The following is a 26,592-nucleotide window of genomic DNA, read 5'->3' as shown; positions in this document are numbered from 1 at the left end:
TTAGAATAACAAGAGGTGATCTCATCCTTGGAGGGGGTATATGGCCTATTTATTTCTTCTGTTTTCATGTTCTTAAGTTTGGGATTGTTGTGACTGTGAACTAAGCCACACAGCAACTATAACTGATAGATATAAAAGGTATGTATTTATCACAGTCAACAGGCATTCTCCTGGGGACCCTTTCAGTAGAGTCTCCTGAACTCAAAGTACATCAGTTTTTTATACTCTAACAAACAAAGATAACAGCAGGTGATTCAATACAATTTCAATAGCTACAGTGACATCATTTACTTCAATATTTTGTGTCTGACAAATGGTTTCACTGAATTAAATATTTACAATGGGAGCACACTGTAACTGATAAGTCACCCATCAATGTTCAAGCACCTTTGCTGGAACAAGGTAATTCATTTGGATGTTCTATAAGCTTGTGAGGACAGAGAACCCAGGCAGCCAAAATTAGTGCTGTGAGAGCTGATACTCCGAGTACACAAATATCCCCAATTACTGATAGACTGAGCAAATATGCCTGTAACCATATTTGATGTGCTTCATGACAAAATAACTTACGTAGCTGGTGTCTGACTCCTGCTTTTATGTAGGCCAATTAACGTACACCCATTGTCTTATATTTGCTGATGAATAAAAGAATGTCTCATGGTCATGTCAGTTTACAAACCATATCTCTTGAGCAGCCAACCTCCTGCTGTGGGCCATTAGCTTGTGCTCTGTAGACAGCACTGTTTGTTCGTAAACCTGTCCTTTTAGTTTCAGACTGATTGCTGCTTTGTAACTACATTTGAACAGGTTTCCTGAAGACTGAGATTACATTATGAAGAAAGAAACACAAAACTGAAAGAAGTCCAAGTAAATAGAATCTTCTCTATAATCTTCACATTCTTCCTTTGCCTTTTAACTTCTTTATCGATATAACCTCTTCCAGAATCTGTCCTCCATTTGGAGCTTCTGAACTTTGTTGATTTCAAAGGTCCCTCCATTGTCACCATGCCTTCAGCTGCCAAGACTTCAGCTGCTGGAATTAGCTCTCAACAGTACTCTGCCTCTAGTTCTTTCTTCTTAATTCTAAACAGCCCTTAAAATCTGTCTCTATTGCTTTGGCTTTGGTCACCTGTCCTAAGAATCTCCTTACATGGCCTGGTGTCAAATTTTCGTTGATAACATTTTTGTGAAGATGAGCTGTTACTTTTGTTATAAAGGTAGAAAATACTGGAACACTTAGCACGTCAGGCAGCATCCATGGAAAGAGTAACTGAGTTAATGTTTTCAGTCAAGGAACTGTTGTCAGAACTGAGAAAGAAGGAAAATAAGTTAAATTTATGTTGCTGACATAAAATCAAAACAATACTGGAAATATACGCCTGTTCTAGCACCTATTTTTTTGCTGTTTGTAAAGCCTTCTCATTTATTACAGATTAAAGTATAATAATATAATAAACACCACCACACTGACTGGATTTGGTTCATAAAGTTTACATGTTGAGAGAGTGGAGGAAAAGGGGTATGAGTAGAAATGATTTGCATTAAATCAAAGAACAATTTCAACTTCTGACACAGGTCTGTAATTTCAGAATCACTGATTGCTAAACACCATTCAATGTTCAAGGGTTCCCTTTTTTTATTGACTGCAACAGAGAGAAAAATTACCTGGAGTGTATAATGATCACCAGATCCTGCTGCCAGTTTTCTACCTTGTGCAAACATTAAAATACACCCATATGCTAATTAGATCAAATCTTTGCACGTGCTTTTCTTCTCTCTTTACTCTTTCTGTAGCAGTTTATTAGAATTCAAGTATATGTTAGATGAATTAGCCAGAATCATGGTTAACTTTGAAAAGCCTACTGGTAGTAATTCAATAAAATCACAGACAGCACTCATGTTTCTCATAGATAACCAGATTGACCTGTAGATGAGATGTTAAACTGTCTGTCCTCTCAGGTGGACATAAAGCATCCAATTGCGTAGAAAAGGGGAATTCTCCCTGTCATCCTCTTAAAAATTATTCCTCAAACAAAATCACTAAAAAAGCAGATCATGACTCATTGCTATTTGAGGGATCAAACTGCGGGAAAAGTCCCCGTCTTTGATGACCAGGGATGCTAAGCTTCCCTGGGTCCAGTGCCTCCTCCATTGCACTTTGTGAATTGAGCAGAGGGTTATTTCTGGCTCTCTCCATCTCCTAGACATTCTCTGCTCTCCTACAACAGGAGAAAGAACTGAACTGTGCACTGGACTGGATCTGCTCCTTTGCTACTCTGGCTGCCTGAAATGAGTGCAGATGAAACAGAGAAAGCAGCACTTCTGGAATATGATACGGATGTCAGCCCTGAACCTTTACCTATCAATCAGCAGAATTATTTCCATAACAAGAATAGGATATAAACATAGTTGTATGATTATATCATGAGGTATAATCTTTGATGCCACTTTCAATGAACTATGCACTTGTACTCCTAGGTCCCTCTGTTCCATTACACTCCCTAGTCTCCTACCATTGATAGTATAGTCATACACTGGTTTGACTTTCCAAAGTGTATCACTACACGGTTACCTGTATTAAAACCTATTTGCCACTTCTCGGCCCATTTCCCTAACTGATCAAGGTCCCCCTGTAGGCTACAATAACAGTCTTCACTATCAACAACAATGCCTCCTAATTTTGTGTCATCCGCAAATGTATTGATCAAGCTTTGTGCATTTGCATCCAAATCATTTATATAAGTAATGAATAACAAGAATCCCAACACCGATTCCTGCGGCACACCACTAGTCACCGGCCTCCATTCTGAAAAACAGCCTTCAGCCACCACCCTCTGCTTCCTACCTCTGAGCTAATTTTGAATCCACCTAACTAGCTCTTCCTGGATTTCATGGGATCTAACCTTCCAGGCGATGCAGGACCTTGTCGAAGGCCTTCTGTAGTCTAAATAGGCAACATCCACTACCCCACCCTCATCTACCTTTTTGGTTACCTCTTCAAAAACCTCTAAAAGGTTTGTCAAGCATGACTTTCCACACACAAAGCCATGCTGACTCCTCCTGATGAGACTCTGTCTATCTGAATGCTGGTAGATCCTGTCCCTCAGAATTCCCTCCAGTAACTTCCCCACTGCTGACTGACAAATAGTTCATGTCTTTTTGCCAAAACAGAGTCACCTGAAATTAGCAGAAGTAGTCGATGTTGAACTTTCAGAAGGGTTGACTCCACTATAATCAGACCTCAATGACAGATAGTTGGATTCACCTCTGGTGACTAACACTTAACAAGTGAACAAGAGCTGATGGTGGGGATAGGGGCAACAGTGGACATTCAGCTTCAGTGAAATCATAACTCTCCATTCCGTACTCCTGAGGACATCGATTCTATACTCTGTAGTCATAGATAAGTATAAGAGATACCAAGTGTGCAATGCCATTATGTTTAGGAGGGAACAATCTTCTTTGAGGAGTCTGCAAAGGTTTATTACCAGCTGACATGGCAACTACCACCTCTTGAGGCTTTATATTTCAGATGTGTCAAGTAAATTCAATATTCATCTATTCATCCTATTTTCTAGGTAATATCTACTGTGAGCTCTCTGCAGTGATACATTCTCCTCTGCTCCTCCCCCCATTGCCCTGCCGTCACAGGTCTATGGTTTCCAGTCTGCTGTTATCGCTGCTCCTTCTGGTAATAATCACTTTGCTGTTCAGATACTGGCCTAAATGTATTATATTTAAATGCACATAGCATTAGGAATAAAGTGGATGACCTACTGGCACAACTACAGGTTAATAAATATGACATTGTGGCAATCACTGAGTCATGGCTTTATGACGGATGTGATTGGGAACTAAACGTCCAGGGGTACACAGTGTATAGGAAGGATAGGCGGGTAGGCAAAGGGGGTGGTGTGGCCCTGATGGTTAGTAATGATATATTTCAATAGAAAGGAAGGACATTGGGACAGAAGAAGTGGAATCCTTATGGGTGGAACTAAGAAATAGCAAGGGTAAAAGGACAATAATAGTCGTTACTTATAGGCCCCCTAACAGCAGTCAGGATGTGGACTATAAGGTACAGTTAGAAATAGAAAACAAGCATGTCAGAGAGACAACGTTAAGATAATATGGGGGATTTAAACATGAAGGTGGATTGGGAAATCCAGCAAGGCAGTGGATCTCAGCAGAGTGAGTTTGTGGAGTGTCTACGGGATGGCTTTTTGGAGCAACTTGTTGATGAGCCCACCAGGGGATCGGCTGTTTTGGATTGGGTGCTGTGTAACGAACCTGAGGTGATTAGGGAACTAAAGGTAAAGGAACCATTAGGAACTAGCAATTACAATATGATTGAGTTCAATTTCAAATTTGAGAAGGAGAAGCTGATAGCTGGTGTATCGATATTTCAGTGGAACAAAGGAAATTACAGTGGCGTGAGAGAGGAGCTGGCCCAAATTGATTGGAAGAGTAAGCTAGCTGGAGGGACGGCAGAGCAGAAACGGATAGAATTTCTACAAGAAATAAGGAAAATGCAGGATAGATATATCCCAAAAAAAAGGTTTTGAATGGAAAAGAGGCACAAATGTGGATAACAAGAGAGGTTAAGGCAGAAATAAGAGCAAAAGGGAGGACATACAAGGAAGCAAGAATTAATGGGAAAACAGAAGACTGGGAAACTTTTAAAAAGCTGCAGAAAGAAACTAAGAAGGTCATTAGGAAAGAAAAGATGAATTATGAAAGGAAATTGGCAGATAACATTCAAAAGGATACTAAGAGTTTTTTTAAATATATGAAGAGTAAAAGAGAGACACGGGTTGATATAGGACCAATCGAAAACGGTGCGGGAGAGATTATAATCATGATAACGAGATGGCAGAGGAACTAAATGAGTATTTTGCATCGGTCTTCACTGTGGAGGACATCAGCAATATACCGGAGATTCAGGGGTCTCAAGGGATGGAACTGAGTTCAGTTAAGATTACTAGAGAGAAGGTGCTAGGAAAGCTAAATAGACTAAAGACAGATAAGTCTCCCAGACCGGATGAGGTGCATCCCTGGGTTCTGAAGGAAGGTGGCTTTAGAGATTGCAGAGGCCTGGTGATAATTTTGCAGGAATCGATAGACTCCGGCATGGTTCCGGAGCACTGGAGGGTCGCAAATGTAGTTCCGCTGTATAAGAAAGGTGGGAGGCAGCATAAAAGAAATTACAGACCTATTAGTCTGACATCGGTGGTGGGAAAATTATTGGAATCGATCCGCAAGGATGAGGTTATGGAATACCTAGAGGTGCAAGGCAAGATAAGTCCAAGCCAGCATGGTTTCATGAAGGGAAGATCCTACCTGACCAACCTATTGGAGTTTTGTGAGGAAACCTCAGGTAGGGTGGATAAGGGAGAGTCTGTGGATGTTGTGTATTTAGACTTTCAAAAGGCCTTCGACAAGGTGCCGCACAAGAGGCTGATTAATAAAATGAGACGTCATGGAATTACAGGTAGGATAATAGAATGGGTGGAGCATTGGCTGGTTGGCAGAAAGCAAAGGGTGGGAATAAAAGGATCCTGTTCTGGTTGGCTGCAGGTTACTAGTGGTGTTCTGCAGGGGTCGGTGTTGGGGCCGCTTGTTTTTACTTTGTACATTAATGAATTGGATGATGGAGTAAATGGTTTTGTGGCTAAATTTGCAGACGACACCAAGATAGGTGGAGGACTAGGGAGTATTTAAGAAACAGGAAGGTTACAGGGAGAAGCATAGTTTAGGAGAATGGTCAAGGAAATGACAGATGAGATTCAATGTTGAGAAATGTGCAGTTGTACACATTGGAAAAAGAAATAAACAGACAAATTATTATCTAGGAGGAGAGAAAATTCAAAGTACAGAAGTACAAAGGGACTTGTGGATACTCGTGCAGGATACCCTAAAAGTTAACCACCAGGTCGGACCGGCAGTAAGGAGAGCGAATGCTATGTTGGCATTCATTTCGAGAGGTATAGTGGATAAAAGTAGGGAAGTGTTGATGAGGCTCTACGGGGCACTGGTGAGGCCTCATTTGGAATGCTGTGTGCAGCTTTGGGCCCCTTATCTTAGAAAGGATGTACTGATGTTGGAGAGGGTTCAGAGGAGATTTACGAGGATGATTCCCAGAATGAAAGGGCTCACGTATGATGAGCGTTTGTCGGCTCTTGGACTGTACTCACTGGAGTACAGAAGAATGAGAGGGGACCTCACAGAAACATTTAGAATGTTGAAAGGACTGGACAGAGTAGATGTGACTAAGCTGTTTCCCTTGGTGGGTGAGTCCAGGACCAGAGGGCACAATCTTAGAATTAGAGGGTACCGGTTTAAAACGGAGATGAGGAGAAATTTCTTTAGCCCGAGGGTAATCAATTTATGGAATTCTTTGCCGCGTACAGCAGTGGAAGCCCGATCATTGGAGGCGTTTAAGGAGGAGATAGATAGGTATCTAATTAGTCAAGGTATCAAGGGATATGGGGATAAGGCCGGAAATTGGGGCTAGAAAGAAATAGTTTTTTCTTTAACTCATGGAGCAGACTCGATGGGCGGAATGGCCTACTTCTGCTCCCTTGTCTTGTGATCTTGTGATAAAAGAAGAATCTAAGAGACAGAATCTATCCCCATTCTGATGTGATGGAAAATCCTTCTGAAGGATAGAAAGGAATATTTCAGCAAAACTCCTCTGAATTAACCTTTTCTGACCCAGAAGTAAGATACAAGAACTTAGTATTATTTGTCCAGAAGATTCACTTATGCCACCCAATTGCTACTGGAGCTCATTAAGACTTCATTGGCAATTTTCAAGAAATCCATCGGCCTGGCATTAACTTCATTAGTGAAAGGACATATCGCTCTAATTGATTAAATGTCTTTGACCTTATATGGAGGTTGGCAGGTTGGATCCATTTCCTGATGCATGTCAATTTCCCCAAATTTTGTCCCCACTCCTGCACTATACCCAAGTCCACACAGTTCAGTGTTAATATTCTCCCCAGCATGTTTTCCTTTTCAAAGACATATATCCCAAAATACTCAATGATTTCATTTGAAGTGCTTCTGTTGGTTCATTTGTTCATTCTTTTAATCTTGAATATCTAATCATTGACATCATAAGAATATTTCCAGCCAAGTGACGAGATTCAACTTTGTTAATTAAGCAACCTTTTCATTAAAATTCACCGTGTCAGGAAATTTATGCTTTAATCATAAGATGAGTAACAGTTGACAAAAATATTGCTAACTGTTAAAAAAGAGCTCTGACTGCCTTACAGATACTGGATGTGTAAGCCTGGTTTAATCAGTATATTCAGCCTAAGAAGCTGAGTGCATTGCTGTTTTTATTCAATGATGAAAATTTGCATAGAAATATTCATGCCCAAAAAAATATAAAAAATACAAAATACCTTATCATCTAATATATATATTCCATTCAAAATATAAAGAACTTTATTGGCTAATGTTAAGTTCATTTTCAAATTACAACCACTGCTATACAATTTTAAAATATTCTGAAAGAAACTTCACAATAAAATGTATTGATAGCAATTTGGCACCAACAACATCATTGTTTGCAAAGCTGTCCATTCAAAATATTCATATTATTTATTTTGTATATTTTAAATGGTTCAGCCAGGGTGGATTGAATGCCACACAAATGCATTAAACGGCATTAAACTGACAACATTTACAAAATAAATTTGATGAATGAGTAATTATTAGACAAATAAAGAAGGATGCATTTATTTACATGTCACCAAGTTAAGAAGATGTAAAAAGATGATGTCTGATTGCTGTGCCACTGGCATGGGATCACATACTAATGCAGCATTTAATACTGCTTCATAGCTTTAGGAAACCTAGTTCGATCTGGATTATTAATGCTATCTGTGTGCAGTTGCTGCGCTCTACCTATGCCAGTGTGGGTTTCCCCTAGGTGCTCTGGTTTCTCCCTACATCCCAAAGATGTTCTGGTTAGTAGGTTAATTTGCTTCTGTAAATTAACCTCGTAGGTGGGAACAGGAAAATAAGAAGGCAGCTAAGGAACATGTGAGAGAAGATAGGTTACAGGCAAATAAGTAAGAATGGGATGAATGGGATTGCTCCAACACGTTCTAGTGGACTAAATGGCTTCCTCCATGAATAAGACCATATGGTTTTTAAGTCTAACTCGCTGACAAAAATTATAGTTACAGATGAAGCAAAAAAATGTTTTTTTACATCATAAGCTAATACCATTTTTTTCCAGAGACAAGCACAAGCCCTCATTGCAACAATTCAAATCCAGACACTAGTACATGGTAAATTGTTTCATTTTCCAATTGAGAAACCACAAAGATATCTGCATGTGTTAAGAGGGTTTTCTAACTGCCCTCCTAAGATTAAGCTAAAACTGCCAAGACACATACACACACATAAGATAAGATAAGATCTTTATTAGTCACATGTACATCGAAACACACAGTGAAATGCATCTTTTGCATAGAGTGTTCTGGGGGCAGCACGCAAGTGTCGCCATGCTTCTGGCATCAACATAGCACCCGGATCTCTGGCGCTGTAAGGCATTACGCTAACCGCTACACTACCGCACATGGGGATTCATCTGAGAAAATCACTAAAATGTCATAGTAGCGCATTGAGGATAATCTAAAGCCTTGTGGGATATTACCCTTTGTACCAGGTGAGCTGGACTACAAGGGATTATCAGGTCCTGGTTAGACCACATTGAAAGAAGTACTGTGAGGAGTTTTGGTAAACAAAATTTAGAAAGCCACAGACAAAGTGCAATGAGAATGTAACAGAATGCTCTGAGGGAATGCTACCTGGACTCCTCCAATTATGAGCATAAACTTGATTCTAGTCCTTGGACCTAGATTTAGTGGTGACTTGATAAAATTTTTTATCTTGTTGAAGAAAACTGATAGGAATGACAGAAAACAAACATTTTTGCACAGATTGGAGAGATGAGGACCAAGATAAATAGTTCTAAAAGTTAGATTCAGACCTGCTGTCCTATCTCTTGGTCCTTAATGGCAAAATTACAGGTTTTTGTGGTGCTTCTAGTGTAACCTTCGTGAGTAAGTAGAGTGCATTTACTTACCAAGGCACAGCAGACACAGTGAGCAGATGGTAGAGAGAATGAACATTTAGGGTTGTGGATGGGGTAGCAATCAAGTAGCTGCTTTGCTCTGGTTGGTGTCATTCTTGAGTGTGTTTGGAGTTTCTCAGATCCAGGCATCTGGTGAATTTTTCATCACATGACTGACTTCTGTCTTGTAGATGGTAGAAAGTTGAGTTATAAAGTTAGTCACTTTGTAGGATGCTCAACCTCCAACTTGATTTTGTAGCCACGATTTTATTTGGCTTATCTAACTGAAATTCTAATTAATGTTGACTTAGGGAATGTGACAAACATAGAGATCTATTTGCTTCTGCCTAGAAAATGACCGCCAAAAGCATTAATTTCTCCTTCTCAGTATCTCCTCTAAGTAAGATTGGGTAAGACTGTCCAGAATAGAAGAATTCTACAATAAAGAAAAGTGACATAAATGCATCTAAATGTCCAGCTGGAATCAATCTCTTTCCTTCCCAAAAAAGAAATAGGCAAAGGATCTGTCTCCTGATTTTCTCTGATCAATTGAAAACTCTCAAGGCATTCAGTCACCCTGTTTTTAATGATAAATTCTAATAATTTCTTGAACACAGATACTTGGCCCATTGGTCCATCCTTTCTCTGATTACCATCCCTTATTTTGTTTAAATGATGGTGTTGTAGCGGCTGCTACCGCAATGCGAGAATAAAGACACGAGTCTGCAAGCTGTGGAACAAGACTGATTTATTTACCCGCTTTGCGCGGTCCTTTTAAGCTGCGTGGTTCCCGCTTTCCGAAAACGGAAGTGACGTACATGCTACGTCATCGAAATCTTTTCACGCGTGCGCTGGTTCTCTCCCGTCACTCAGGGAAGACGAAGGCCCAGCGCCATCTTGGGCCCTGCCATTCCGACGACGTGTGCCCCGACCGCCGAGCCAGTTCGCCTGCGTGGACGATGAGTCGCCACACAACCGCTCCCCCAGAACCGGCGATACGGTCCCCAAGGTTCGCGGGCTGTGCTAGCCGTAGCTTAGGTGGTCGGCCTCTGCGTCGCGGTGTTGGGACCTCGACCGGTTGTTGCAGGTCTAAATGTGCCGGTTTGAGGCGGTCCGTCGTGAAGACTTCTTCCTTGCTCCCAATGTCCAAAATAAAGGTGGACCCATTATTTCTGATGACCCAGAACGGCCCCTCGTATGGTCGTTGCAACTGTGCCCGGGGCATGCCCCTGCGAATGAAAACGAACTTACAGTCTTGTAGTTCCTTGGGCTCACAGGATGGGGACTGACCAAGTTGCGAAGTGGGAATCGGTGCCAGGCTGCCCAGCCTCTCGCGCAGTCTTTCCAAGACTGCTGCGGGTTGTCCCTCTTGCCCCCTAATGGCCGGTATGAACTCCCCTGGGATGACCAGGGGTGCACTGTACACGAGTTCGGCTGATGAAGTGTGGAGATCCTCCTTGGGGGCAGTGCATATGCCGAGCAGGACCCAAGGAAGTTTGTCGACCCAGTTAGGACCTTGGTGTGTCGTTGGATTTTTGATGTCTGGCAGTGCAGACAAGTCTTGGCCCACTCACTGACCTATTTGCACAGGCTGTGCCAGACGAACTTGCTGGTGACTAGTCGGACAGTCAATCTGATGAACGGGTGCGCCAACCCGTGTACCGAGTCGAAAAAGCGTTTCCGCCAGGCTGCAGGAACTATAGGGCGGGGCTGACCGGTTGCGGCGTCGCACAGGAGGGTCCACTAACCTGGGCCAACTACGAAATCCTGGAGCTGCAAGCCTGAGACTGCGGTTCTGTAGCTGGGCAGCTCGTTGTCGGCTTGCTGTGCGTCAGCTAGGGCCGGGTAGTCTACACCCAGGGACAGGCTGTGGATGGTCGTTCTGGAGAGCGCATCAGCAACAACATTGTCCTTTGCGGAGGCATGTTGAATATCCATTGTGAACTCGGAAATGTAGGACAAATGTTGCTGTTGGCGGGCTGACCAGGGATCGGAGATCTTAGAGAAGGGGAAAGACAATGGCTTGTGGTCAGTGAACGCGGTGAAAGGTCTGCCTTCTAAAAAGTACCGGAAATGCCGGATTGCAGGTACAGTGCTAGTAGTTCTCGATCAAGAGCGCTGTATTTGAGTTCGGGTGGCCTAAGGTGCCTGCTGAAAAATGCCAAGGGTTGCCAACGGCCTTCGATTAGTTGTTCCAGTACCCCACCGATCACGGTGTTGGATGCGTCCACCGTGAGGGCGGTTGGGACATCTGTCCTGGGGTGTACCAGCATCGCGGTGTCTGCTAGGGCTTCTTTGGCCTTAACGAAGGCAGTTGCGGCCTCGTCATCCCAGGCGATGTCCTTGCCCTTGCCAGACATCAGCGAGAGCAAAGGGTGCATGACACGGGCTGCTGCAGGGATGAAACGATGGTAAAAGTTGACCATCCCAACGAACTCCTGCAGGCCTTTGACTGTGTTGGGACGGGCAAAATGGCGGATAGCGCCTACCTTAGCAGGTAGGGGTGTTGCTCCCTCGCTGGTGATTCTGTAGCCGAGGAAATAGATAGAGTCGAGGCCGAATAGGCACTTGGCCGGGTTGATAGGACAAAACACTGAGCCGGGAGTACAGTTGGCGGAGGTGGGAAAGGTGTTCTTGGCGGTTACGGCTGGCGATCAGAATGTCATCTAAATAAATGAACACGAAGTCCAGGTTACAGCCTACCACGTCCATCAGCCACTGGAAGGTCTGCGCGGCGTTCTTAAGGCCGAACAGCATTCAAAGGAACTCGAAAAGGCCGAACAGAGTGATGAGCGCAGTTTTGGGGACATCGTCAGGGTGGACCAGGATTTGGTGATATCCCTGGATGAGGTCCACCTTGGAGAAGATGTGGGCCCCGTGTAGGTTTGCCGCGAAGTCCTGGATATGAGGGACAGGGTAGCAGTCTGGGGTGGTGGCGTCGTTCAGCCTGCGGTAGTCGCCACAGAGCCTCCACCCGCTGGTGGCTTTGGGGATCATGTGCAGGGGGGATGCCCAGGGGCTGCGAACGGTCCCCAGCTCCTCCATGCGGTGGAACTCCTCCTTCACCAGGCGGAGCTTGTCTGGAGGTAGTCGTCGTGTTCGAGCGTGAAGGGGTGGCCCTGTCGTAGTGCTGTGGTGCCACACCCCGTGTTTGGGCATCGAATTTGTGAACTGAGGTGCCAGAACTGATGGGAATTCGGCTAGGAGCTTGGTGAGCTCGTTGCCAGACAGGGAAACGGAGTCCAGGCGCGGTGCTGCTAGTCTGGCTTCTCCCAGACAGTAAGTTTGGAAGGTTCTGGAGTGCACTAGCCGTTTCCCTCCCAGGTCGACTAACAGGTTGTGGGCCCAGAGGAAGTCGGCTTCCAGGAGTGACTGGGCGACGGCGGCAAGGGTAAAGTTCCAGGTAAAATGGCTGTCGTCGAATTGCAATTGGACTGTACGGGTACCACAAGTCTGTATCGTTGTGCTGTTTGCAGCTTTGAGGGCGGGTCCCCGTTGCCTGCTACGAATGTCGCGTCCAGTCAGGGATAAAACTCTGACCTCTGCTCCAGTATCGACAAGGAAACGACGCCCCGACCGCTTGTCCCAAACGAATAGGAGGCTGTGTTGGTGGCCAGCCGCCGTAGCCATCAGCGGTTGCTGGCCCTGGCGTTTCCCTGAAACTTGCAGGGTGGACAGCATCGACGGGCCTCCGCACCCCACCTCTGATGGGAGAAACACAGCTAGTCGTCAGTGTTGTCATCTGTGTTTCTGGGGTGTGGTCGCTCAGCTGCTGGAACTGGGTTAGGTAGGCGTTGGGCCCGCGGTCTGGCAATTTGGCCGACGGATGAACTGCTCTCGTGTTTGGCCTTCCACAGGACATCTGCCCGGGTGACTACCTCACGTGGGTTGCTGAAGTCGGCGTCAGCCAACAGCAGGTGAATGTCATCGGGCAGCTGTTCGAGGAAGGCCTGCTTGAACATCAGGCAGGGCTTGTGTCCCTCAGCCAAGGCCAGCATCTCGTTCATCAGGGCTGATGGAGATCTGTCCCCCAGGCCGTCGAGATGAAGCAGGCGGGTGGTGCACTCACGGTGGGAGAGGCCAAAGATCTGAATGAGAAGGGCCTTGAAAGCTGGGTACTTGCCTTCCTCCGGAGGAGACTGGATGAAGTCTCCGACCTGGGTGGCTGTCTCCTGGTCCAGGGAGCTGACCACGTAGTAGTATCGTGTGGAGTCGGAGGTGATCTGTTGAAGTTGGAACTGGGCTTCGGCCTGTTGAACCACACGCGGGGCCGAAGCGTCCAAAAGGTGGGCAGCTTGAGTGCCACTGCGTTGGCTGCTACGTTGTCGTTCATTGTGTGGGTCCAAAATCCGTTTGGACTGTCGGGGTCACCAATGTAGCAGCTGCTACCGCGAGGCGAGAATAAAGACACGAGTCTGCAAGCTGTGGAACAAGACTGATTTATTTACCCACCTTGCGCGGGCCTTTTAAGCCGCGCGGTCCCCGCCTTCTGGAAACGGAAATGACGTACGTGCTACGTCATCGAAATCTTTTCACACATGCGGGTTCTCCCCCGTCGCTCAGGGAAGACGAAGGCCCAGTGCCATCTTGGGCCCCACCGTTCCTCCGACGTGCGCCCCTACCACCGAGCTGGTTGGCCTGCGCGGACGATGAGTCGCCACAGTGTTTTGAAATTTTCTCTCTGAAGGAATGGTTTCCAAATACTGAGAATTTTAGTAGATTATAGTTAGGGCATCTGAAATGTTTTCACCTTTTTCCTAAAAAAGCTTGGGAAGGAAACCAACTGGTCCTGATGCACATTGGTGTCATTATTTATTTCATTCCTGTTACGTTAATTTTGAAGAATCCTAGTTTCTGATTCTATATTATTTTCCCGGGCACATGTTCAATGACAGACATTGTTGCAAAGTAATGTTTGATATGCCTGTATTTACTTGATTTAATTTACAATATCACTGCATCACTGCTGTTTGTTCTTATGAAGACTAAATGGATCCAGACTACCCCATATTTTTTTTTAACATTTGCATTGATTTTGGTGGAGATGGATGAGAACTTCAGGTTCCTTGGTGTAAACATCACTAATAGCTTGTGCTGGTCCATCCATGTAGATGCTATGGCCAAGAAAGCACACTACCACCTTTACTCACTTAGAAGGCGAAGGAAATTCGGCATGTCCTCATTGACCCTCACCAATTTTTACAGATGCACCATTGAAAGCATCCTATCTGGATGCATCACAGGTTGGTATGGCAACTGCTCTGCCCAAGACCACACAAGTCGTGGAGAGTTGTGGACACAGCTTAGTCCATCATGGAAACCAACCTCACTTCTGTCATCTCTGTCTACACTTCTTGCTGCCTAGGAAAAGCAGCCAGAATAATCAAAGATCCCTCCCACCCCAAACATTCTCTCTTCTCCTCCTTTCCATCGGACAGAAGATATAGAAGCTTGAAAACAAGCACCATCAGGCTCAAGGACAGCTTCTATCCCACTGTTATAAGACTCTTGAATGGACCTCTTATACATTGAAGATGAGCTCTTGACCTCACAATCCATGTCGTCATGGCCTTGCACTTTATTGTCCACCTGCACTGCACTTTCTCTGTAACTGTAACACGATATTAACACAGTATGCTATTGCTTTTCCCTTGTAAACCTTATGTTTTTGAAATGATCTGAGTGAATGGCTTGTAAAACTAAGTGTTTTACTGCATCTTGGTACACGTGACACTAATAAACCAGTACCAATACCAATGTCCGAGCAGTTTCTTTGATATTCGCTTTGGTAACTGTTATCACATATTTCATCATTATCTGCTGTTTTCTGTATTTATTGTAGTTGCTATAAACATTTTTGTTCTTTTTGGAATGTCTTTTAATTTTATGTTGTCCCTTAACTTCTTTATATTTCTCATTGTTCTACAGTCATTTAAATATAAGGGTGGGTAATATTCAATTACTCCTGTTCTGATTGGAGAAAGACAATTAAGATAATGCAAGTCCCCTACCCTTCTAAGTATGCAGGGGATATGTACTACCAGTTCCTATCAGGCCTCCCATCATGAGTTGCTTCTTGGACCAGAATACTTCATTTGCTTGGATGTTTTGGAATGTTCCTCTGGATCTCATAAAAAATCCCTTGAATCTTGCTTGGTTACCCAACTTTGACAAATCCTTCCTTCTTCTCCTGATCATGGCTTTGATCTTCCCTTTAATCAGTCACCACCACCAATCCCTTCTGAAAATATTTCAACTCCACTTGATCCCTGCCCACTGACTGTTCTATCATTCATACTGGCCCTGTTGCACAATTCTACCCGTTGGCCAGAAAGCCAATCTGGCCAATTGCCAGGTGGCCAAGATGCTTCATTATTTTATTCAAATAAGACATTGCAGATGAAATATCCTTAGTCTAGTTAGTTTTGTTTCCTGCTACAGGGCTCCCCACAGAAATCACGGTCCAGTGTCAGTCAACAAAATGACAATACATGCACTATAAATAGCCTTTTACATCTGCAGATATCTGTATTACAAGTCTCCAGACTCTATCTTGAACTCCTCATTTCTGCCTAAGTCAGCTGACCACAGCAGCTGCTACATCTTATAAATCTCTATGCAAATTATTGAGAGGGTATTAGCAATGCAAACCCGAGAAACCTTAGACCACAGAACCACTGGTCTTCGCTGTAAGCTGTGTGAATGCGATCAATCAAAAACTGTTGGGAAGAAAGCAAAAATGCACTCCCAAAAATATTAACAGTGGAAATTGAGCTGAAAAGGCTTCCAGGCAATTACTTTGGGCACATCTATTTTGTCATTTAGACACTATTGATGATGTAAAAATGAAAGGAACAGCATTCTTAAAACACTATTTGCCTTTCTGCAAATTAATAATATAGATGGCTGAATCTGGATATTTAAATATCTATACCCAGTAATAATATTTATTTTTGAAGGATATTTTCACTGTCTCAGGAAAAGTTCCCAATACCATTAATATAGATGTATTGCATCCCAGTACTGGCTGACGACAAGATCTTTGAGAAACACTGATCCAGGTTGTGCAGTCTGGTTCATTGTTGACTTCCACAATTATTGGTTTTCCCCTGGAAGCCTGAGATAATTTTAACTTTGGCTATAAGTGTGAAATGGGCAATACCATTTAAGCCATCTATTATACATCAATCTTTATTTTTATTTCATTAACTGAAAATTGAAAGTGAAATAAAATGGGTGGCTGATCTGATAGAAACCACTGTACACTATGATCCATGTCTGCAGTGCACAGATTGTAACAACTAAGTCCTGTGGGGAAGAGAAATCAAGTAAAGTTAAATAAAAGGTTTTCCATAACATTCTAAACTTGAGCCACAAAGTGAAAAGTAAACTTAATTAAATTCAGGGAAGTTTGCCTTTGTGCTTGATGTGTACTAATAGAAAATCAAAAAACATTTTGGTACAAACACCATTGCAGATTGGCTACACACAGTGCACAGTGCAAGCCTTCACCCACATTTGCTATCACAGAGATGATCAATCAAAGGCAATTTCCCCACCATGAACATTTGCTGGGAACACTGCAGAGCAAAGAAACATTTCTACCAAGACAAACAAAAGATTTTGGGACACAAAAAAAACCCAAAAGTTGTCTTTCTCTCAACTGAAAACAAAGGGAAAATTAGAAGAAGATATCGCTAGGGAAACTGTGTTATTTCTCTGATTCCTCCTTATCTCTAATTGTTTGCCAGAATGGGTTAGGGTTGAGAATACACAGTGGGAAAGCTATAGAACCACTCAAAACTTGTCTTCTAATCTAAGTATCACCAGTTTGATGGAGATTGAAGTTAATTGCAGGATCAATTTAGTACGATTACTTTGATTTTCTTAAGCATGCTTGCTGTGATACACTGTCTGTTTCCATTGCATGTTTCCATTCTCCACTTCTATTCAATGCCCAAAATTAAAAGGTTTTTCATTAATGCACTTGCTGGAACGTTATTCAATAATTTGTTAGTTTTATACTATTTTCTTTTTATTATCACTTTGATTATTAAATACCAATGAAAATGAGTGCCTTTTATTGAAATTAGAAGAATAGCTGGATTCTACATTAAAATCTAAAATCAAAATATCTGTGGATGTTGGAAATCTGTAATAAAAACAGAAAGTGCTGAAAGCAGCCAGAAGGTCAGACAGCATCTGTGGAAAGAGAATCAGAGTTAATGTTTCAGGTGCTCTGTTTGAATATTAAAGTTGGGAAGTCATGTTGCAGCTGCATATAACTTTGGTTAAGCCACATTTAGAGTATTGTGTGCTATCCTGGTTGCTACACTGTAGAAAGGACGTGGAGACTTTGGAGAGGGTGCAGAAGAGGTTCATCAGGATGTTTCCTAGAGTGGAGAGTATTAGCTCGAAGGACAGGTTGGACAAACTTGGATTGTTTTCTCTGGAGCATTGGAGGCTGAGCTGTAACTGATTGAAGTATATAAAATTATTAGAGGTATAGATAAGGTAGATAATCTTTTGCCCATGGTGGAAATGTGAAACACCAAAGGGCATAAGCTTAAGGTGAGTGGGGAAAATTTAAAGGAGATATGTGAAATAAATTTTTTTAAACAGAGAATGGTAAGTGCCTGGAATGGTCTGCCAGCGGATGTGGTAGAAGCAGATGTGAAAGCAATGTTTCTCCTGAAAAGATCACCTCTTGCCTTGTGTATGGCCTTACCCTCAAAATTTACCTTAAAATTGTTATTCACTTCATCAAACATTTCCACACTTTTGATAAATGAATTGTAGGGGTCTCAAACCCTATCATAACTAAAGATGTTTCTGATGAAGGCAAACATGCCGTATGCCTTCTTTACATCCTACTCACTTATATCACCAATTTCAGGGAACTATAGACATTGACCTCAAGATCCCTCTGCATAGCAATTCTCCTAAGAGTCCTGCCACTTGTGTACTTTCTTCTTGCTTTGACTTACCAAAATGCAACACCTCACACTTGCCCAGATTTAAAATCTATCTACCATTTCTCCACACAAATTTCCAATGGATTTATATCCTGCTGTATCCTTTGATAACTTTCCTCACTATCCACAGCTCCACCAAATTTCATGTTACCTGCAAATTACTTAATCATACCACCTACATTCTTATCCAACACATTTATATATATTACGAACAGTAAAGGTCCCAGCACTGATCCTTACAGAACACCACTGGTCACAGGTCTCCAGTCAGAAAACCACCCCTCCACTACTACCCTCTGTCGTGTATGACCGACCCCAATTTTGTATCCAACTTCCCAACTCACTATGGATCCTATGTGACTTAATCTTCTGGACTAGACCTTGACAAATGCTTTACTGAAGTCCGTGTAGACAACATCCATTGCCCTACCCTCATCAATCATCTTTGCTATCTCCTCAAAGCACTCAATTAAATTTGTGAGACAAGACCTCCCCTGCACTAAGCCATGTTGACTATCCCTAATAAGTCCATGGTTTTCCAAATGCAAGTAAATCCTGTCCCTTCAAATTTTCTCCAATAACTTCCCCCGCACTGATGGAAGTCTCACTGGCTGATAATTTCCTGGAAGATTCCTGTTGCCCTTCTTACACAAGAATAACATTGGGTTTGCTCCAGTCTTTTGGGACTTGCCTGTGGCTATAATGGATACAAATATATCTGTTTATGGCCTCAGCAATCTCATCTCTTGTTTTCCCTCAGTATTCTGGGATAGATTCCATCAGATCCTGGAGACTTGTCAAGAGACCCAACATCTCCTCCTTCTCAATAGCAATATGTTCTACAATATTTATATACCCCACCCAGATCTCACCATCAGTTATGTCTTTCTCCTTGGTGAACACCAATGCAATGAAATTATTCAGGACCTTGCCCAATCCCTCTGTCTCCATGGATAAATTTCCTCCTTTGTCCTTGCGTGGACCTATCCTTTCCCTCACTGCCCTCTTGCTCTGATTCTGTGATTCTCCTTCATCATACTTGCCTACTTTCTACTGTTTAAATGTGGTGAGTGTATCTGCCTCTACCCTCCCTCCAGGCAATGAGCTCAAGACCCCAGCTATCCTCTGGATGAACAATTTTTTCCTTATCTCCCCTCAAATTCCTCAACCATTTCCATGAAATATATGTTCCTTGGTTTTTAAATCTTCTGCAAATTTGAATCTATATTTCATCAAAATCTCCTAATTTTATACACATCAAACAATTCTCACCCCAACATCTTCTGTTCCAAAGGGACCAACCTAGCTGACAAATCTTTCCTCACAGCTAAAATTTTCTTGTCCTGCCAACATTCTCCTCAATCTCCTCTGCCACCTCTCCAGTGCAATCACTCAATGGTGATAAGAACTGAATGTGTGAACCAAGCTTTGTTCTAACAAGTGTTATACTGTTCTAGCATAAACCCTCTGCTCTTATTTTCTATATCTTAGATAATAAAGAGAAGTATTGTGTTTGTATTTTCAACCTCCTTATTGACCTTTCCTGTTACTTTAAAGAACAGTGGGCAAACACTCCAAGATGCTCATAATTAATTGTAGCAAGTGCGGGGTGCACATGCAATTACAAAATAAAGGGCAGTGCATGCAAAATTAACTGTGGATAAAAGTAAGTTAACATAATTGTTGAAATAAATGGCCAATTACAGACCACTTATATCGTAAACATCTTTAGTTATGATAGGGTTTGAGACCCCTGCAATTCATTTATCAAAAGTGTGGAAATGTTTGATGAAGTGAATAAACAATCTTAAGGTAAATTTTGAGGGTAAGGCCATATACAAAGGCAAGAGGTGACCTTTTCAGGAGAAATAGGGACAGATATGTAACATAGGTGAATATAGAATAATCAATGTCCCATTTAACAAAGTAATGGAGAAGTTACAATATCATTTCAACCCAGCACCATAGGAGGTTGTGGAAAGTTATAAGTTTAGAATCCATCATCAGAGGTCAGGAAACAAAATTAACAACAATATTGTTGCTCTGAATTATCTGTCACAGTATTGCAACTTTGGTGATTTGCTTGTTTATATACTAAGGGATAAGGTTATGTGTGGACTAGTGGATTAGCATATCCAGTCAGTTCCTTAGCATTCAAGTTTTAATGCTTGAATAGACATTAATGATAGCTACATCTGTGGAAATGGTTTCAAAAATATTAATGAATTTTTGTTGTTCCAGTATGTTTTATGTAAATGTAGTATATAGACCAATGCAGGAACAATGGTGGGAACTGTAATATGGAATACAAGTCAAGTGAAAATTATGGACCTGAAAAGTAATTCTGATAACAGTTCACTACTATCCAATCATTAACCACAAACAAGGGTATGCAACTCTGTATGCAAAGCTAAATAGAATACAGCAAGTCTAACCAGTGCCAATTAGGACGTTAACACAGCTTCAGAGCTTTCCTCACAGGAAGACATTTATAACTAGAAATGTACTTAGATGCTATGAGCCAGACGAACATTAAAGATGGAAATGTATCCTGTTGAAAACCTGAAAACATTAGGACAAATGGAATATGTGAATCTCTATAATGGGTAAAAGTTAAGGGCTCAACATACAGTCTTCAGAAGGAACTCAGTGGGTTGAGGCAGCATCTGTGGGAGGAAAGGAATTTCGGTCGATGTTTTGGGTTGAAACCTTGAATCGGGACTCAAAAGTCAAGGCTACCTGTTCCAGTGGCTGATTCTGTCAACAATCTAACTACTCAATGGAGGTTGGTTGAAAGATCTGGGAATGGATTGGGAGAGTAGATACAGCACAGATGTATCATGCCTACATATAAGCAAGTTTCTGGAGCAACAATAAAAATTGTTTAAGGATTCATACTTGGGCATCCGGAGACAAAAGCTTATATGCATTTCAAATCAAATGCAAAGTAAAGCCTGACAGTACCTTACGGACTCAAAACTCCAGTGGAGAAAGAGCTAAATAAATTTGACCAGCAGTTAGTGTTGGTGGAAGTGACGCAGAATCATTTCCATGACACCCATTGTGATGGTATCTGAGGTTCATTAGGTCTGCAAAGCTCTGCAAAGATTCTCAAATGACTGTTAATGGACCAGTAGATGTTGGACCACTATCCCCTCCCTACATCTCACCATTTATATGATGAGGTGGCAGGAGCTAAAGTCTTTACTAAACTAAATGTGTCCTAAACTCATGCCAAATTCATATAAATACAAGGAGACACAATAGATTCTGCATCTCGAGCAACACACACAAAATGCTGGAGGAACTCGGCAGGTCAGGCAGCATCCATGAAGGGAAATGAACAGTTGATGTTTCGGGTTGTGACCCTTCATCAGGACTGGAAAGGAAGAGAGCAGAAGCCAGAATAAAAAAGGTAAGGGCAGGGGGAGGGGGAGGAGAACAAGTTGACAGGTGATAGGTGAGTCCAGGTGAGAGGGGGAAGGAATTGTATTAGTATACCAAGCTACCATATAATGCAGCAAGGAACCCAGCATTGTTTGTACACAAGATAACATTATGACTACAACAGCCACAGGAGAAAAAACCTTCATGTGTTGGAGGAATTGTTTAAGTATTTCCACCAATTTAATGTGAAGCTAAACAAAATACAAATATGTTTTTTTTTGTAAGGAAAAATGTGGTTAGGCTTGACAATAGATGAAAAAAAGCTGAAGCCAATTAAAGATTAAGTTGAGGGCATCATTAGATCCAGGAAACTTTAAAATGTTACTGTGCTGTGGTCATTTTTAGAGATGAAGCAGTTATTAGATTTCCACCAGTCATTGCCACACCATTTCACCAGCTATTAAAGGAAAGTGAGCCCATTGTGGTGAGGAAAATACTATAACAAACCCTATCATCTGTGCAAGAAAAGCCTCAAGCCACAGGTGCATTTCAACACCAGCTGGCAGCTAATATTTGTTTGTGATGTTTCCAGTGAATAGTCACATCAGCATCAGTGGCCATGAGAAGCCTTTTGTTGAAGGACAATACATATTAACTGGGAGTGAAAATTAAGTAATGTTCAGTTGGAAAAGAAAGTGCTGGTGATCACATTTGGGGTTAAACAATGAAACTCTGATCATCCTCTGTTCAAGCATTTGGAAATCCTGATCATTCGGCATCTGGTTGACCAGGTGATATTTGCAATTTCCACTAACTCGACCCTGGTTCCTGCACCCTCTGTTCACTCACAGGGTTCCCAGTTCCCATCCTCTCCAACCACTCACCAAGGCCCTGGTTCTTACATGCCCAAGTTTAAATGAAGACATGAACTATTTCATTACAGATGTCATGAACTGAGCCAAGTGGAGTTGCAACAAAGGGTAATGATAACAGAGAAACTGTTACAAAAGATTTGAGAAACATTTCATATAGAACACTTAAATTTAGTAAATATGAAGATGTTAGACTGCAGTATATTCCATTGACCTGGCATGAAAAAAAAGTCAAAGAACTATCCAATTGTATCATAGAATGTCAGATTGCAGAATACAAGCTTTTTAAATCTCTGATGACATTGGAGCTTTGCCTGGAAGTCAATTCTGATGAGTCCATATTGATTACTGTGAAAAATGATTGGGGTCATTTCTTACTATTAATTGACAGCTACTCAAATTGGCCATAAGTAAATACAGTGGGGTCAGGGACCATCATCTATGCCATGGACTTCCTGAAGAAATCTTACCAGGTAACTCACAGTTTGAATGATTCATAAGAATGTAGGAATTAGAAGCAGGAGTAGGCCCTCTGGATCTCCAAGCCTGATCAAGATCATGACTGCATCTTCGACCTCAGCACCATTATTCCAAAAACTATTACCATATCCCTTGATCCTTTGTTACTTTCAGTCTCTGTTTTGTTTGAACATAATGAGCCTTCACAGCTCTGTGTGCCAGACAAATCCACTCTCTGAGTGAAGAATTTTTTAGCTCACCTGAGTCCTGTTGAGGACCAGTTTTGTGAGATAAATTCATTGGTGTAAAAAAAAGCACTGAATTTGCCTGGATTCACTTGATCTTATGTTTTACTCCTGGAGACACAGCATTAAAAGAAAACATATCTCTCATGAGATTTTACTAAATCTGTTTCCATCTATTCGTCAGTGGGCCAGAATTTACAAGTGGACCAGGCATAAGATTTGCCCCTTTGACATTCTGCTCAAAACTACTTTGTCAACAATATTATTGGAATTTTAAGCTGAAAATATTGCAATGAGCAAAACACGGCACAATGGGATGCAAGTCTCTCAAGCAAGCATTAAGATATTTACTTAATCAGATATATTATAAAGGCCTTCTAAAATCTTGAAGATGAAAGGAGGTGTGACCAAGTCAGTCTGTCGATTGTGTTTGACACCAGTGTCAGAAAAGCAGCCTGATACATGAGTATTGAACTTTCCTCAGTGGTTACGTGGGTTAGAAAGGGGATAGCAGCAGAATAATTATTTTGTTGAACAATCGACCAAAGTCCAAACCAATGACCCAGAGACACAAGTTCAAGTATCACGATTTAGCTGAAGAAATTGAGTGATTAAATAAGTCTGGAATTAAAATCAGTATCAGTAATTTTGTACAAACCTATCTGGTTGTAGCATGAGTGTGTCTGAGTGTTGCAGCTAAAGGCAATATCCTTGAGGAGGAGATTTAAATGCTGGAATTCTGGCCTTGATTGATCTTGTGAAATCATTGTATTTTTGTCTACATTGTTCCATGCTCTGAGAGGTGTCATTCCTGGAGGTCGGCGCCCCTGTGACATCCTGTCATCCTCCCCCTGCGCGAGCCCTGAGGGCTTCCTGGCTTTCTTCGTGCAAAGCACCTTCTTCCTGGCAGGTAGTTCTTGGTCATCGTCCATAAAGTAAGGGCTCACACGTTCTCCTGCTGCATTTCTCTATTCAATGGCAGCCACAGTGTCTGTGCTTGCTTTAAGGCTGTCGTACTGAATGGCACTCTAAGAGCTGGAGCCAGGCAGTGACTGCTGTAAGGCTGGCTGCTGGCAGCTGCTTAAAATTCACAGGGAACCCATCATGGCTTTTGCTACTTCCCATATGTGGAAATGTATTAAAAATTGCACTTGAGTACTTGCAAAGATTCCAATAATAATAAATGGAGCTGTATTGGAGTTAGGGCATCACACAAGGATTACATAATGCTCCAAAAATGGAACAGATGAACGAATAGTTTCTTTTTGGAGATTTTCAAAATTATGCTCAGTAATGCACCACATAATTGAAATGTAGGAGTAACATCAATTGCTAAATATTACAGGGATCTTATGGTGCACAAAATGTGTTTTTAAATTTTGTATCATATACTTTCATGCATAAAACCTACTTAAATAGGAATCATGCTGGGCACTCAATATCAACATCAATCATCATGCAGTATATGTGACACTCCACTGCTACTTTGGACTATGAACGCACTATGAACAAAATAAGGGGCATACAGAGGCCTAACAGCAGGATATCAGTTCACTCATTCACTGTCTAAAGGGATGCACTAAATCTACATCTTTACTGGAGATTCTGTTACAGAAGACACTGTTAGAATTGCAGATTTTGGATTATTTGTCAAGTGAGGCCTTTATTTATTTGGGAAATGTGCCAACATCTCTGAAAACCTCTCAAGATGTTGATTTTTGCCAAAGTGATCTATGTATTGTCGTCAGAGAAGTTGGGTGCCAGTTTGCATTTACATCTTGGCATTCTTCATATTAGTTTATCTTCATAAAACAGTTACAGTTCTGCATCACCATAATGATGTATAACACATTTTGACTTGCAGTTAAGTTTCACACCTCAAACTAAACACAATTAATGCTTCTTCTTCCTCTTATGCTGCCCTTCAGGTCTTGGATGGCGTGTTTCCACAGCAGTTCTATGGGTTCTGATGTAACTAATGAGTTCCAAGTGGCACTGCAGACTCTACCACAGACTGGACATGTGAAACTTGTTTGGATTGCTTTACAGACTTGCTTGCATTTGATCTTCACAAGCGCCTGTTGGAGAGACTCAAAGTATCCAGTGACTTCCGGATGCTTTTCTGCCAGTTGAGCAATTTGGGGCTAGGTATTCCCGTGAATTGAGTGCTTGCTTTAGGAGTCTACTGTCAGGCATGCAGAAGATGTGGGTTGGCTGTTGGAGCCATTTGAGCGAGCCTTGATGCTCAGGAGAGAAGGCTGATAATGGTTCACTTATCCTACTGAGGAATTTGGGTTTTCTGGTGAAGGTAGCATATGGTGATACTTTTCCAATGCTTTGAGGTGTTTACTGTAACCTTCCTATATCTACAATGCAGGAGGGCAAGGTCTCTGCTACATTGTACACTTTGAGTTTGCTGCCAGGTTTGCTGTCTTACTCTGCTAATACTTTTCTCCCCTCAGATGGTTGTACGCTGAAGGTTAAGTCATTAATATCTGTCTTCACTGCAACATAGTTGGCAAAATATAGGAAATGATCAACATTGGCCAGAGTCTTGTAATGGATCTTGATTGTTGAAGGACAATGTTGTATGTTGAGGGCAAGCTGGTGAAAGACATTTGTCCCGATGAAGCATCTTGACCCAAAACATTGGTTGTTTATTTCCCTCCATAGATGCTGCCTGACCTGCTGAGTTCCTCCAGCATTTTGTGCATGTTGTTGAAAGACATTTGTCTTCCAGTTGTTTAGTGTTAGACCCATCTTCCTATGCATTTCAGTAAAGGATCATTTGGATATTGGCCTCCAATGGTGCACAAACGTAATCATCATCTACATACTGTAACAATGACTAAAGTTGGTGTGATATTGGTTCTGGTGCAGAGGCAATGATGCTTAAACAGTTTCCTGCTTGTCCTGCAGATTAACTTCACTCCAGAATCTGGTGTCTGAATATTCATTTGTGTTATTGCTTGCAAAAGATAAAAGTAGGATTATAAACACACAACTTATGGGGAGAAAATTCAAAGTACAGAAGTACAAAGGGACTTGGGGATACTTGTGCAGGATACCCTAAAGGTTAGCCACCAGGTCGGATCGGCGGTAAAGAAAGTGAATGCTATGTTAGCATTTATTCCAAGAGGTATAAAGTATAAAAGTAAGGAAGTGTTGATGAGGCTCTGTGGGGCACTGGTGAGGCCTCATTTGGAGTACTGTGTGCCGTTTTGGGCCCCTTAACTTAGAAAGGATGTATTGATGTTGGAGAGGTTTCAGAAGAGATTTACGAGGATGATTCCCGGAACGAAAGGGCTTACTTATGATGAGCGTTTGTCGGCTCTTGGACTGTATTCATTGGAGTAGAAAAGAATGAGAGGGGGCCTCATAGAAACATTTAGAATGTTGAAAGGACTGGACAGAGTAGATGTGGTTAAGCTGTTTCCCCTGGTGGGTCAGTCCAGGACTAGAAGGCACAATCTTAAAATTACAGGGTACTGGTTTAAAACAGAGATGAGGAGAAATTTCTTTAGCCCGAGGGTAGTGAAATTATGGAATTCTTTGCC

The sequence above is a fragment of the Pristis pectinata genome, chromosome 11, assembly GCF_009764475.1.
Source record: "Pristis pectinata isolate sPriPec2 chromosome 11, sPriPec2.1.pri, whole genome shotgun sequence".
NCBI lineage: Eukaryota > Metazoa > Chordata > Chondrichthyes > Rhinopristiformes > Pristidae > Pristis > Pristis pectinata.
Note: the sequence above shows the minus strand (reverse complement) of the source record.